General features: G+C 39.8%; 1 protein-coding gene and 1 pseudogene across 2 annotated transcripts in view; both read right to left on the bottom strand.

Annotated features, from left to right (window-relative positions):
* The window catches only part of C1QTNF7 (C1q and TNF related 7), a 95,791-nt gene that overhangs the window by 38,036 nt on the left and 43,090 nt on the right, over positions 1-14,665 (bottom strand). The window lies entirely within an intron of this gene.
* Positions 4,823-5,301, bottom strand: LOC118666817 (annotated as a pseudogene).

The raw sequence follows: 14,665 nt of genomic DNA, 5'->3' as shown, positions 1-14,665 counted from the left end.
AGCAGGTCTGTTAGGCAGGTCCTATTGTGAGAATGTTACATATGAGAGATGCTCAGAAAAGTGAACATAAGTCATTGGGGTAGAGGCAGCTCAGACCCTGGGCTGTCGGACTCCACTGCTCATTACCTCAACTGGAACTCTAGCTCACCAGGCTGCCCTGAGACCCTCAGCCAATTCTCCTTTTAAGATATCCAACAATGCGTCACTATATGTGTAGCTCCCTACTGCGGCTGTGCATGGGGATTTTTAAATTTAATTTAGTTTTAAATGGAATGAAGATGGAATGAAGATGGAATGAATGAGATGGAATGAAGTGTTGGTGACTGAGCTAGCAGGTTTCTACCTTCAGATTCAGATAGGGCTGGTCTAACCTTTACTTCTTTATGGAGGTTATCAGCTCACCCCTCACCATCATCATTCTGCAAGAATCTTCTATCTATCTATCTATCTATCTATCTATCTATCTATCTATCTATCTATCATCTATCTATCTACCTATCTATACATTATCTATCTATCTATCTATCTATCTATCTATCTATCTATCTATCATCTATCTATCTACCTATCTATACATTATCTATCTATCTATCTATCTATCTATCTATCTATCTATCTATCTATCTACCCTATCCATCTATCATCTCTCTCTATATATATATATCATCTATCATCTATCTATCTATCTATCTATCTATCTATCTATCTATCTATCATCTATCTATCATCTATCTATCTATCTATCTATCATCTATCATCTATCTATCTATCTATCTATCTATCTATCTATCTATCTATCTATCATGTATCTATAAATCATCTATCTATCCATCCATCCATAATTTATCTCTCTACCTATTATCTATCTATCTATCTATCTATCTATCTATCTATCTATCTATCTATCTATCATCTATCTATCTATCTATCTATCTATCTATCATCTATCTACCATATATCTATCTCTCTATTTACCTATCTACCTACTTATCATGTATGTATCTACCTACCTAATTATCTACCTACTTATATATCTATCATCATCTTTTGAGTACTTAACTCCAGGCTGTTCAGATTTACCAGCTTTTCCACTAATGCTCTTTCTCTGTCCCAGAACTCAATCCAGTATACCATATTGCATTTAGTGTCTTATTTGATTTTGCCTCTGATTAAAATTTGGTTCTAAACAATGATTCCAGAACAATAACAAGAATATATGTTTGATATCCTCTGGATTAACTGCTTTCTAGATGTCTTCCACTTGTTTGGGCTTGAGGCTGATATGATGTATGAGGATTAACTGGGGTGCAGGGGAATAAGCAAGGTCTTCAGATTCAGGCAGGGCTGGTCTAACTTTTACTTTCTGGAGGTTATCAGACAAATTACCTGAGGTTCCCTGAACTTCAGGATTCTCATTTGTAATATGGGAGAGGGCTATGTAATTTGCATGTTCTGAATATGTAGTATGTTTGACAGAAGGAGAGTTCTACAGTGGCTGTTTCCCAGGTCCATATGGTGTCACTGGCCCTCAAGCAAAGAGCTTTGTAGGCCATGACATGACTGTATCAATGGTACTGGTCTCCCAATACTCTTGTTCCACGCCCCTTTAACCTTTTAAACATTTGCGTGTGCCTGAAGTGGTATTTAACAGCAGCCTGCTCTTCTGCTCCAAGGAAAGACCATCTGATATGTAGCGTCTTGATCATAATGTTGAGATGGAATTTATAAACATGCATCATAGTTCAGTTGTTCCAAATTGAAAAAAATTACACTATTAATGCATGCTATTCATAGAAAAATTAGACTATATGGGTGACAAAAGAAGGAAAATAAAAACCAGCTGTAATCAGACCACCCAGAAATAACCCTGTTATCATTTGGGATCTACATTGGAAAGATGCATATCCTCCCTCTTCCTCCTTTTTGCCATTGCACTATTCTATCATTACTTTTTTTGAATCTTATTGTCATTACTATGTATAGGATCACATTTCCATGTAATAAAATACAATTATGTGATGTAACTTTTAAATTGAGTTATATGGATGTATTGAAGTTATCTTAACTAATTCCCTATTGTAGGATGTTGGGCTGCTTTTAATTTTTGCTTTTGCCAGTAACATTGCAATGCACATCCCTCTGCTGAAATCTTTGTGCACCATTCTCCAGTTTGGAAGTTTGAAGCTGGCAGCTGTCATAGTCCGCCCACACCCTCTCTTCCTCTTCCTTCTTATAGAAAACCTGTATTATTTGTGCTTGCACTAGTTCCTAGGTGGACTGTGGGCTCCTTAGAGGGAAGTATTTACCTTCATCTCCTCTCCAATATGTAGAGGGCCCTCTGTGTGTTTCTACTCTCAGCCTGTAACCCTGAACTTGCATCCCTGTTTATGGTTCTTCTCGGATATTTGATGTCTGATTTCCTAACTCTGGTCCATTTCTCAGTCATTCAACAGAGGTCTATCCAGTACCTATGATGTGCAAAGCCCAGATACAGGCACTGGGGAAACAGAGAACAAGTAAGACAGAAAGCAGTCCTGCCCCTGGGAGTGTAGAGTGATGGGCAGACGTCAACCAAGGGAACCAATGCAGTGATCATTTCCAATAAAGGTAAGTGCCTAGAAGACTGGAATACAGTTAGCAGATGGTGACTCTTGGGGAGGAGATCAGAGGAGGTTTCTCAAAGAAGGTGTGGCTATGGAAGGACAAGAGGTCTCCACAGAGGACACTACAGCAGGAACAATCCAGGCTGTTCCCAAAGCAGCAAGAAGGAGATGAGTCGGTCAGGAGGGAGCAAGGGTGTTAGGATGAGCCCCGAGGGGCTGGAGAGGGGCTAGATCATGCTGGATCTCAAGAGCTGTGGGGAGGAGTTTAGATGTTATTTGAAGTTCAGCAGGAAGCTCTGAAGGAAGCAAGAGAGGAACTTGATCTGGTTTTCATTTTTTAAAAAATCACTCTACTCAAATTTTATACTAAGACAAAATTATCCAGATTATAGACCCGCATCAGGGAAAGCGATAGCTTCTCAAGAGATACTGACTAGGAAGACGGAACATGGTTTTTGGAATTTTAGCTTCCTGAGCTTTTCAGGTTTCTCAATTCAGCAGATGCTGTTATTAAATTGATTCCCATTCCCCCTTTACCTTTAATACCAGAGTTCTGGTTTTGTCAGGTGGCCATATATGCCCACTTTCCAGACTCCTTTGTGGGTGGCCTTGGGAGGCCTGTGACATAATTATAGCCAATCAGGTATAAGAAAATATGGTGTGAAGAATCCTGGAAAGGTTCTTACTTTCCTGATGGAAGGACACAGACACAACTGACTAACACAGAGGTGATATCTCAAAGCACAGAGCCATCTTGCTATCCTTCAATGAAAAGCGTGAGGATGAAAGATACCATAGTAAGAATGAAAGAGTGGGAAGAGAGAAGCAGCTTGGGTCTCTGTGGCTTTAGTGAGCAGCTGAACCAATGCCAGCACCCCCCTGACTTTTTGTTGTGAAGAAATAAAGAAACCCTACTAGTTCAAGCTGCTATTACTCAGGCATTCTGTTGATTGCAGCCAAAGCATTCCCAACTAATGCTTATCATTGAGGGAAAGTGGGAACTGATTCCATTAGTAATTCCACAGAATATTAGGCAAATCATAAAAATTCTGAAAATCCCAGTGTATATTTAAATTGAAATGATTACTGAACCTCGCATGGGAAGCTTGGGTGTTGTGGATTAGGGCTCATGATCTCGATGATATGGGAATGTGCTAGTCAATGGTCATGCAATATAAGAAAGATTTCTGTAATGCTCTGTACACATCCTTTACCTAAGAGGTGACTCCTGCCAAAGGTTTTGCTGCAAAGATGGTTGGGATTTCTTTCTCTCTCAGATTGTTTGGTTCCCATTATCTCAGTTCCTATGAAAGATGAAACAACACCCTTGCCCCAGGCAGGCCTGCCCTGACTATGCCATTTAAAGTCCCAAGTGTGTATCTCAGATCAGAGAACACACTTTTTTGTTGTTTTTTATATTATTTTTAATTTTTTAAATTTTTTATTAAGTTATTACACATGTGTCCTTATCCCCACGTTACCCCCTATTTCCCCCTCTGCCACTCATGCCCTCACCTCCCAGTTGTCTGTGTCCATTGGTTAGGCCTAGATGCTTGCATATAAGTCCTTGGTTGACCTTTCTCCCTTACCCCCACCCTCCTCTACCTTCCCTCTGAAGTTTGATGGTCTGATTGATGCTTCTCTGGAAACAGCCTAAATGCCCATCAGTAGATGAGTGGATTAAAAAACTGTGGTACATCTACACAATGGAATACTATGCTGCGGTAAAAAAGAAGGAGTTCTTACCATTTGCAACAGCATGGATGGAACTGGAGAGCATTATGTTAAGTGAAATAAGCCAGTCAGAGAAAGATAAATACCACATGATCTCACTCATTTATGGAATATAATGAACAACATAAACTGATGAACAAAAACAGATCCAGAGAACACACTTTTAACTGATCCTGATCTCAGAGCTGATTCATTCCAATGCCTTTGAGTCAGAGCCATCCCCTTTTCATTGGTACAATTACTGAAGTGGGTCTCCCTGGGTAATCCCTCTAAAGTAGAATTTACAACATGAGCATCAGAAGTACCTACTGTATTCTAGGCACTTCATGAAGCATTTTATAAACATTATCTCTAAACCTCATTTTTTTTTAGGACACAAAATTTTCTTTAATTATTTTTTGGGGGGGAAAGAACGCCACACATCCACTCAATTAAGAGAAACATTTTTATCAGCACAGAGCTCTTTTTTTAAAAAAAAAAAAATTCACTTATCATGCCATGAATTCATAGGGAATGGGTTCCAGCAGCTCAGGATCTTTTCCATTGGTTCTCACAAAGTGTGCTTCTCTGGGTAGAGCAGGCTGACGCTTCAGTTGAACCCAAGTACCTTTCTCTCTGGCTTCCTTCTTTTTCTGATTATTTCCCTTCAGATGTTTTAGGAAGCTATCTTGGCTCTTAGAGTGCTTAATATGCTCAATATGTACGTTAATTCTCTTGGCAAGAATCTTGCCCTTAACTTGCTTGTTCGTAACAATGCCCACGGTATTGTGGACTCTTCCAGTTTTGCCATGCTAACATTTGTGGGGCATTACTGTTTGAACAGTGTCCATTCCCTTGATGTCCACAATGTCACCTTCCTTTTACATTTGCATGTATGTGGCCAAAGAAACAACTCCATGTTTTCTAAAGGCCTAGAGAACATATAGTGGGTGCCTCTCCTTTTTCCCTTTGTGTTAGTCATTTTGGCAAATTACTGGAAGATGATGGTTCTGGTTGAAAGACTCTAACTCTCATTTAATCTTCACCATGATTTGTAGACTAGAGATGATTTTCCTGGTAAAAATCAAGACTCAAAAAAGTTGTTACTTTTCCCAAACTCCTATAGCTAATTAAGTGGACAAAAGGAGCTTGTACTCAGACCAGGTACCAATGTTTGTGCTTGTTAGAGATCATTGGGCCTTGTGCGTTGTGTGAAACTCTCATCTAGGGGGGTTGCTCGTGGCTTCCATGAACCACAGAGGCAGTAGCACACAGCTTGGTTTTCCCATCATTCAGAAAGCATTGGTAGAGGGTTGAATGGTGGCTCCCAAAAGGCATATCCACCCAAAGTCTGTGAGTGTGGAAAAGGGATTTTGCAAATAGAATTAAGTTAAGAATCTTCAGATGAGATTTTCCTGGTTTAGGGTGTCCCTAAAACCCAATGTGTGCTTAGAAGAGAATGGTAGACGATGACCTGAAGATGGAGGTAGAGATTGGAGGGATGTGTCTATAGGCCAGAGACTGGTGGTGGCTCCCAGAGGCTAGGAGAGAGGCATAGAATGGATTCTTCCTCAGAGGCTCAAGGAAGATCCAAATCAAGCCAAAACCTTGGTTTTAGACTTCTGGTCTACAGAACTGTGATAGAATAAATTTGTGTTGTTTTGAACACCAAGGATGTGGTCATTTGTTATGGCAGCCACAGGAAACAAATATCACATTACTCATTACTAATATAAGAGGATGAGACAGAATGAGACCAACACTCAGTGTCTGAAATAAGGACCACAGAGCTAAGTTGTTGCTGACTACAGTAAGGAAGAGCTATGCTGGCGAGGCATTCTCCCTGAGCTGAGTGGACTTCTAGTCTTGTATAGGGTTTGGGGGACTTCTGGAGGTAGGTAAGTAGATGACTTCTGACTTGTTTGAGACTGGGGTAATCTGTGTGAAAATGTGTCTGCTTGTTATAAAAATTTCAAAGAATTTCAGAAAAGAGCAAAGGAAAAACAAAGCAAACCATAACCTCCATCTCTCAGAAATGATTTTGCCAACATTGATGAACATTACCCCAGACTTCCCTCGAGGCACATATTTAGCCAGAAGCCTTGGTAGATATAATTTTACAAAAATAGATTCAGATTATGCATGCTATTTTTATAAGAACTATTAAACATAAGTCTACCTGAGTTTACCAGAATTGAAATAAATGAGAATCAAACTGAAAGAGTTGTTAAACATCAGATAAATATTTGTTCAAAATGAGAGATATTAGTTCAGAAGAGATGTATTTGAGGTTAAAAGGTAATTATAAAAAAAAAATATTAAGAGTTTGGCAGTATTTCACTTTTTAAAAACTCTGCATGCTTTTGCTTAATATGATATGCATTTACTTTCTGTCATGAAAGAAGATTTTATGCACTTCCTTTTTCCCTTCCACCCTCAGCCTCCCAATTTTTGTTTAGTTACATTATTATTTTTGGATTGCCTGGAACTGTAATATTTATATTCTGTCCTGTCAACTCATTTCCACTGTTACTTAGTCTTGGTTCTATGTTTAAATGGATCCAATTCTGACTATTGTCCTTTATGGTGATGTCCCTAGTGCTGGGTGTTTAATTTTGATTCATGTCTTGTTATGATGGATTTTATCATCAAACATTTTTCAAGAAGAGCTTTGTTATTATAGTCCTTGACTTTTTGTGTGTTTAAGAATGTTTGTCTCTTTCTTTCATAGTCACAGTATAATTTGGCTGCGTAGGAAACTCTTGAGCCACCATTTTTTTCCCTTGGAACTTGGTCAATGTTATTCTGTTGTTGTAGTGCTAAGGATTGTATTAAGAGAGAGGGATTATATAATTTATGCTCCCTCACAAAACAAACTGGACAATTGCCATTGAATTTCAGTCTCTTCACAGTACGTTTACTGATGTTGCCAATTTTGCTTATTTTTCCTGGCATATGGTGTGCCCCTTCAATCTAGAGTTACCTAGCTTCCTTTACTTCAAGAAACTTTTCTGAATTTGCTTAAGTTTTTTCCTATTCCCTTTTGTTCCTCTGTTCAGGATACGAATTTGTGCATATCAGCTTCCTTTGCTTCAGTTCGTTTTTGTCTTGTCTGTAATCACTTTTAGCTCATTGTTCCTTTCTATTTTGTATGATTTCTTAAGCTTGGCTTGTGCTTTCAACAGTACTTACCTATTTTCTGTTGCTTCTGAGTTGACTTTCATCTCTATAATTGCTTTATTTTTTATCTTTTATTTATTTTCTGAGCTCTGCCAGTTTACTTTTTAACGAGTTTTCTTCTTATTTCTTTTTTGATCCCATATTTCTTCTTTGAACTTTACTGCAAAACCATGTTGTTGATTCATTTAAGATTGAAGAGCCTAATCTCTTTGTTCTCAGGAATGGATTATTTATGATCTATATTTTTTTAATCTGCCATAGGCACTTGTTTATCTTCCTATTTCCCCCCCTCTTGCAATATGCTGGGGCCCTCACAGCCTGATTCCTTTTGTGGTATTATTTCAATATGAACAGGTGCATCCAGCTGCTTGACCAACAACTGTGCAGAGGAGGCAGAGAGGCTTGCTTAATTGGGCTCCAAAGTAGGTTGTGGTCTCTGCCATCCTATCAACCATGAAATGTCTCCCTCAGAATTTGGTCTCCAGGAGGTCAGCTTGGCTCCAATCCATGAAGTTATGGGTTGCCCCTCCCAAGCCCTATACATCCCTTTTCCCACCAGTTAGGCTCTCCCAACCAGAGACTCTTCCTCAACAGCAAACATGGCGTGTCTTCCTGGTTCCTCTTCATTTATTTGCCATTCATGGCCCCCCCTCTCCCCCCGACCTATCTGCAATGTGGAAACATTCTGACATCCTATGTGAGGTACACAGCCCTGATATACACCAGTGTTTCTGGTTCTGTCCTCTTCTGAAACCTGCCCACCTTCCACAGCAAATGTGAGTGGAAGTAACCTGAGTTACCTACATGCTCTCTTCCCTTTTCATGATGAACAAGGAAGCCTCATGTAATGATGGTGGCATAGGAAGCTGGCAAAGTTGGCCACATTGAACATGTTGTAATAACAATATTGTAGCAACAACAATATGTAGCAGTAATAATGATAAATGACAATGAGGTATCACCTCACACCTGTCAGAATGGCTACCGTCAACAAATCAACAAATGACAAGTGCTGGCAAGGATGTAGAGAAAAGGGAATCCTAGTACACTGCTGGTGGTACTACAGACTGGGGCAGCCACTATGGAAAACAGTTGGAGTTTCCTCAAAAAATAAAAAAATGGGACTACCATTTGTCTCAGTAACCCCACTTCTAAAAATAAATCCTAAGAAACCCAAAACACCAATCAGAAAGAATATATGCACCCCAATGTTCATAGCAACATAATTTACACCATGGAATAATATGCAGCTGTAAAAAAGAAGGATCTCTTACCCTTTGAGACAGCATGGAGGGACTTGGAGAGTATCATGTTAAGTAAATAAGTAAGTCAGAGAAAGACAAGTATCATAAGATCTCACTCATATGTGGATTCTAATGAACAATAAACTGATGAACAAAATAGGTCCAATGACAGAGAAACATGGAACAGACTGACAAATCTGAGGAAAGGTGGGGGTGGGTGGTGGGTGGGAAGAGATTAACGGAAGAATTTATATGCATATATGCATAACCCATGGACACAGACAATAGTATGGTGAAGGCTGGGAGGGGTGGGTACAAGGTGGAGGGGGTCAATAGGGAAAAAAAAGGCACATCTGTAACATTTTCAACAATAAAGATACATTTTTTAAAAAATGCATAAACTTGCTGTTTTAAGCCTTTGAGAGTCAGGATTTGCTTGTTACTCCTGTCTAGCCTCGCTTCTTTGGCTAGTACAAGGCAAGAAAAGCCACCTATTTCTGCATCAAAGATGAGGAAGCATGGACATTAAGGTGAACAGGTGAGGGCTGGCTGGAAGCTGTGCCTCAGAGCAGATCACGTATCACCTGTCCAGGAAACGGACTAACTTCAATGGCTTCCCTGAATGTTGTAGAGGAAATCTTATAGAATCTGCAAAGTTAAGGTGTCTTGTTGCAGAGGGTTTCAGATTTCTTGTGTTCACCAGGAAACAAAACAATGGAACTTAATCCCTTTCTGCCTCTCTCTGCTTCCTTTCATATTTCTTCCTTTGTATGGAACTCAGTGCTATCAACAGCATTATTTACTACCTCTGAACAAGTTTGGTGGAGTTCTGATGAGTTTCACTGATCATCTTCCCTCAAAGAGCCATGGGAGCTGCTGCCTTCAGATCTTCTTGTGGTTTATAGCCTGGAAATGTTTTTTCTTTTTGGTTGTTTGTTTGTTATTTCTCTTCTCTATAATTAGGGAAAAAATGTGTGTACAATCCTAGACATTGTCTCAAAATCAAATCTTGCATCTTTGAATTGCCATTTACCTAGCTACAACTGAAAATATCATCACTCTAGTCTGGTTTCCCTAAAATCCAGCATGCATGTTAGCACCAGTGATGTTTCTTTCCCAGAACCTAACAACCCAGCCTCAAATCTCCGCCTTGCCAGTCTTCAATGGCAATGGCCTCGGAAAAAATTGCATAAACTTTTGGAGCTCATTTTCTCATCTGTGAAAATGTGATAATAGCAGTAGACATTTTAATCTCACAGAACTATTGGGACCAGCTGATGAGCTAATACATGCGAAAGCCTCCAGAGTGGTGGCTGGTCCCATGAGAGTGCTCAGTACACGTTACACACAAGCACCTTGTGAATCTTGCAAGTGACATATCACTTCATTTATCTATGTACTCAACACCCATGTAGTTACTACAGTTATGAAAGCCCATTTCCTTATGGGGATAATGCTATAATATATGTAGAGTTGTATGAATTCAATGAGATAGCGCATGTCAAAACTTCCTTCCTTCCCCCCTCCCTATAAGGAGGTGACAGCGAAATGAAGGCAACAGCTGTAACCAAGTGTCATCCATCTTTCGAGATGACAGTAGCTAACATTTGAGTTAGCTACTATATGCTCAAGCACTGGGCTAAGTGTTGACATGAGCCATCTCATTGACTTCGTACAACAACTCTACATATATTATAACATTACCCCTGCAAGGAAGCAGGCTTCCAGCTGTGAGTGACCTGCCTCAGGTGTCAGAGCAGAGTTGAAACTGGGACTTTAGGCAGTGTGAATCAGAGGCATGTGAGCAACACCTAGGTAAAGCACCTGTAGAGGTAGCCACAGGGGCCAGGAGTGGACTGCTGCCTCAGGGTGGAGGGTTGAAAAGGCCATTTGGAAAAAAGAATGTTTGAGTTCAGCCCTGACATCTGAATAGGGGTCCCACTCAGAGGAGACCTGAACAGGAACACCAATTGGCCCAGACCAGCTGTGGGCAAACTACGGCCCGTGGGCCGGATCCGGCCCATTTGAAATGAATAAAACTAAAAAAAAAAAAAAGACCGTACCCTTTTATGTAATGATGTTTACTTTGAATTTATATTAGTTCACACAAACACTCCATCCATGCTTTTGTTCCAGTTCAGGTCCAGTTTAAGAACCCATTGTGGCCCTCGAGTCAAAAAGTTTGCCCACCCCTGGCCCAGACAATACTGCAAGCATCGGTGAGGGGCAACATTGGAGGCAAAACCTGAGTCTGATCAAGAGGCTTAGATGTCAAATAAAGGAGCTTGGAACAGTGATTGATGTTAAGCATGAGTCTAATATGATTGGGTGCAGATTTCTTAGCTAAGACACCTTGGTAAAAAAAAATGCCAGAGCCATGTTTTATGGCTCATGTTCCATGAGCCTTCCCATGATCTCATCTGTCATCCCTGAACTGTGAAAAGTAGATTACAATTCAGTTTGGATCAACACATATTTTGTGTTTTTTGAAATTTATAAAATATATATTTAGGGTATTCCAAAAATGTATACTCACTTTGAATAATTATTAATTCCCATGGGTTAAATCTGAAAAAAAAGAACATCAATTGAGCTATGAAAAATGTATATGTATACATTTTTTGGGACACCTTATATTTTCTGTAAAAATTAAAATGATATAGACGTGCATTAAGTAAAATGAGTCTCTCTCTGAAAATATCCTTCTTTGAATGCTAATCCTCAAAGATTTCCACTCACCGTCCTGTGTGCACACTCTTTCATACTTTTTTACTTTACACAACGTGTATAAACACATATGGAAATAAATTTCTTTTAAAAATGGGATCCAAACATAACTATTTTCTGCAACATACTTTTTTTCATTCAACAATATTTGGGAATATCTGTCTCTGCCCAGGGTTTTCCGTAGTTGAGTGGATATGAGGTTTTTTGGCATTCTCCCAATAATGGGCATTTACCGTAAGTGATCTTTAGTTTTGTGCCAATTCAACTGCTATTTCCTTCCTTCCTTCCTTCCTTCCTTCCTTCCTTCCTTCCTTCCTTCCTTCCTTCCTTCCTTCCTTCCTTCCTTTTTTCCTTCTATGGTAATTATTGCTGTTTATTGTTGAAGATAGAGAAAGGAAATAAGCCTACAGAGAGGCAAAGAGGACTCCCAGGGAATTCCTGGCTTAATGCCCTGGCCTGTTACACCCTCCACTCTCCTTGAGCCTCCTGGCATCAGTCTAGCCCTGAGAAGGAAGGATGTAGGGAAGCATCCCTGAAGAGGCCAAGCTGGGGCCAGATGAACATGATTGTGTCTATGGCACATTTTAAAAATATTCAGTTCTTTTAGTGCTGGCTAAAACTCCCTCTAACAAATCCATTCAAATCACTATCACTGAATCTGATGCTAAAGGACTATTCTAGAATACATGATTGATTCCTGTGTAAAGTAAATCCAGGTTAAGGACCTGAATACTCAGGAATGCTTTTTTCCTGCCTCCTTCCTTCTCTGTCTCCTTCTCTTCACACTCCTGACCTCCTTCCCTGCCCACCTGTGTTTATGAGGTCCTTGTTGCAACAAAGAACCTGAGATTTCGAGTCCATCAGACCTTCTCTTACCTATGTAATTCCTTTATTCATCAGTTTTTTAATCCAGAAAAAAACATGATGATAAGAATATCTTCAAATCCAGATGATTTTGAAGTCCAATACAATAGTCATTATTTATAGAACACTTAGTGTATGCCTAACACTTCATCTATATTAAGACATTTAATCCTATGAGGTAAGCACTATATTATTATCCCCCTTTACAGTTGAGGAAACTGACACAGTGAGAGGTTAAGGAACTTGCCCAAAGTTACACAGCTAGTAAGGAACACATCTATAACTCTCACTACTCTTATTTCAATTCATTCTTCAAAAATTTTTTAAAAATTGATTTTAAAGAGAGAGGAGGGAAATGGAGGGAGAGAGATAAATATCAATGTGAGAAATAAACATCAGCCACCTCCCATACTGGGGACCGAACCCACAACCTAGGCATGTAACCTGACCAGGAATCAAACCGGCAACCCTTTAGTGCACAGGGCAACACTCAGCCAATAGAACCACAGTGGCCAGAGCTCAATTCATCCTTAACAGATGAGAATTCTGAATAAAGGAAGGATCACCTGCATTGATTATGTTGGTGACCTTCTTTGCCAATGCAAGGAGATACCAGACCCATAGCAAAGCCAACTCAGAGAAAAGCAGAACCGAAAGATGTAGGGAGACGAGAGTCCTGACTATATTCTTAGAGTCCCTAGATGCAACAGAAACTGAAGCCAGCTATCCCAACTTTAGTTCTGTGCATTAATAGGTCCCTTCCCCCCACGCCACCCCCCTTTTTTGTTTTGCTTTTCTTTGAAGCATCTTGAGTTGGGTGTTCTGTCACTTTCAATGAAAAGAATGGAAAAGATGGGCTCCTGAGTGCTTCCCGGGGAGGAGCAGGAACGATGAGCTATTTTTTTCTATTTTTTATGAGAATACTGGGTGCTAATTAGGTGCCCATAAATATTTCCAATTCATTAATCATAAATTCAGTGGAAGATGGGATAGTTACTGGGAATTTTGAACTATTACTTAACCATCCTTGTACACTGGACAAATATTTTCTTTCTTGAAACAGGCAGGGAAGCTTGGAATAACTTTTCTTTGCGGTTATTTCCAACTTGCTTTACTTCCCACTGAGACCAACTGTAATTCACACGGATTTTCACTGGAAAAAGTCATATTTTATTTTTAGTACTGTTCACTGGAATTTTCTGTGAATTTTTTTTACCACTTAAGCATGAGCTAATCTTTCAGAAACCCAAGGTGATCAATATTCCTCCTTTCCCTATAAAGCATCATGGACTCCTTCTTGCCAGCAATGGATCACTAGGTTTTAGGGAACACGCTGACATGTTCAGCTTTATATATCAACTTAACTTTTATATATCAACTTAACTTTTATCTATCAATCCCCAGTTTTTCACCAAGCACTCATCTAGGTTTTGCCTAGAAGGTATTTTTTAGCTGTGATTACAGTCTATAACCAGTTGACTATAAGTAAGGGAGGTTTTTCTAGATATTTGGAGTGGGCATGATTTCATCAGTTTAAAGGTTTTAGGTAGTAGCTAAGTCTTCCCTAAAATAGAAGAAAGCTCACCTATGCACTTTGGCATTAGCCCATGCCTAAGCATTCCAGTATATCCTTCCTTGGAGGTCTCCCCTATAGATTTCAGACTCTCTAGAGCAGTGCTTGCCAACTGGTGGTCTGCGGACGACTGGTGGTCTGTGAGGTCCGAAAGGTTGGCGACCACTGCTCTAGAGAATCCTTACAATTGCACAGTCCAATTCCTTATAGTACATCTCTTTTTTTTAAAAAAAAAAAATTCTTTATTGTTTAAAATATTACATGAGTCTTCTTTTTACTCCCATTGACCTCTCCCCCACCACTCCTCCACCTACAGTACATCTCTTAATGTGTATTACTTCCCACTGGTTCTGTTTCCTGGGTTGAACACTGACATCTACAACTGACAACTTCTAAACTTCTTGAATTGTAGACACAATGGATATGTAGGGTTATGTGGGAGTTGAAATAGACCACAATCTTCATGGTTCACTAGTTCACTGTCACAGCCCAAAGACTGAAAACCCTGGTCTGTTGGGTGAAGACTGATATCTTCAATACAGTTCTCTATAACCTGCCCCCGCTGACCACCTCATCCTCCTCATCCTCCTCACATTTTATCATCCAGGATTATCAGTGCACCTGGGTCTCTCAAGATAGTGCATGAAAACAGAGCTTTCTGGGTGCTCCAAATAAGGCTGTTCACTCTCCTACCTCCCAGCCTCCAAGGACCTGTCAAGATTCTTATAGACCCTGCCTGGCTCCTCCCTCCCACTTACAAC

The sequence above is a fragment of the Myotis myotis genome, unplaced genomic scaffold (assembly GCF_014108235.1).
Source record: "Myotis myotis isolate mMyoMyo1 unplaced genomic scaffold, mMyoMyo1.p scaffold_m19_p_1, whole genome shotgun sequence".
Taxonomy (NCBI): Eukaryota; Metazoa; Chordata; class Mammalia; order Chiroptera; family Vespertilionidae; genus Myotis; species Myotis myotis.
Note: the sequence above shows the minus strand (reverse complement) of the source record. Positions and strands in the feature narration are given on the sequence as shown.